The sequence below is a fragment of the Arachis ipaensis genome, chromosome B05 (genome assembly GCF_000816755.2).
Source record: "Arachis ipaensis cultivar K30076 chromosome B05, Araip1.1, whole genome shotgun sequence".
NCBI classification, from domain to species: Eukaryota; Viridiplantae; Streptophyta; class Magnoliopsida; order Fabales; family Fabaceae; genus Arachis; species Arachis ipaensis.
Window position 1 is genome coordinate 704,627 of NC_029789.2, and position 2,028 is coordinate 706,654.

Consider the following 2,028-nt stretch of genomic DNA (forward strand, 5'->3'; position numbering starts at 1 on the left):
TAAAAATATTAAATTATTAACTATAAATACTAGCACATATAAATTAAAATTGTTGGTCTTTAAATTTTTTTCCATATCAAAATCACCATTCTCAATCCAACTAACAATTTTACAAAGAAAACTTTACAATTTGCATTGGAGTAATAAACTATGCAAAAGTATAGATAAACAATGAAAATACTAAACAATGTAAATAATAGATATATCGGATGTTCATTTCATTAAGTGTACAGATGGTTAATTTAATATTAAGATTTAGATGAATAATTTAAAAGTATAGTGAATTTTGATTTAATTGGTAGTTGTTCATATTATTCAAAAAAATTATTAGTTACCTAACATAATCCATAAACTATATATAATATATTCTCAGCGAATTATACGCCAAAATGCCAATTTCCCTTTAGGGACAAACTACATACGTATACGACAGCTTGATTTTCCAATTTTAGATTTTATTAAGGTGACCAAGTAAAAGTTAAAAATGAAATTAGTAACACAATTCAAAAGAAGGAAATTAATAAGGGGGAGGGGTGTCGTTCTGCTGAAACTCGAGTTGCCCAAAGGCTTGCTAGACGCAATGCCAGCAAGATGCACGTTGCTTTGCCATTCTCTAGACACACAAGTTACCAAAAAAAAAAAAGAAGGAAATTAATAAATCGCTAAAAAAAGGAAATTAATAAACCGCTAACAAACACGGAGATACCTTCAACTTTAAAGAGAATGGAGGTGTACATACTATGTATTCATAAGTGCCATCATGTTTTGTGGTCAATGAGTAATAGCTCAAATGTCATAATTTTTCCATATTCAATTAAAAAATTATGGATTCGAGTCTCCTATCTTTAGTAAAAAAAAAAAAAAAAGTGTCATCTGCAAATTAAATATTGTGTCATATTTAAAACGATGAAAGAGGAATAACCGTGACATTTATCTTGTATATGGAATTAAAATCAAAAGGAAACATACAATAAAATGATGGGAAAATGTTTAGTAACAAAAAAAAATCAGCAAAAAACAGTCATAATTTGTCTTATTTAGTATTTATTAATTATTGTGATAATTAATTAATGTTAAATAAGATAAATTTTGACTGTTTTTTTTATTTGTCTATCTAACATTACCCAAAATTATGATGATAATGATCGATAACAGATATTAAGAGAAGAAAGTAAAATACAGAAAAACTAGGGGTGTGCATGGGCTGGGTGAAATCGGGTTTGATGTGACTCAGGCCCGATCCGAAATATATACCGGACCTATTTGTTAGACCCGAACCCGACCCTATACCCGATAAAACATATACACTTTCGGACCACGATTATACCGGGTAAAAACAGGGTGAAAACCGGGCCGTTAACATTATATTACCTTGATACCTTCTTGTAAGTTAGCATGGAAAAATATCCAAATTTCCAAGACTCCAACCATTATTTGACATGGTAAAATTCACTTAGAAAAATATAATAAGAACTAACTCTTCTCTAAAATTAAAGTATAACCATAATCAATACTAATATTGCCTAATAACACCAAATATTTAAATCAATACAAATAACACAAGATTATGCATTAGTCTAAAGTCTTATGCATTTTAAACATAAAATATTAACTTATAGTCTTATATATAATGACTAGTAACACAAAATATTAAGGTTTACAATACTTAAATTTCACATAATAATAGCCATCATCCATCACTAATAATACAAAATATTAATTGTGTATGATGACCGGGCCACCGGGCCGATTTCGGGTGACCCGAGCTATGGCTCGGACCCGACCCGAAATAATGACCGGGTCTACTTTTAAGACCCATATCCGACCCTAGACTCGATGAAATCACATCAAATTAGCTTCTAAAGTGTTCGAAATCGAGACGGATCTTCGGACCGGGTCGGACCATGCACGCCCCTAAGAAAAACATAATGAACATTAGGATGTGTTTGGATTAGATAATTGAAGAGGGAAAATTAAGTAACTTCAAAGAGAATTTGATTTTTTTTTTTAAATAAAATAAAGTGTTTA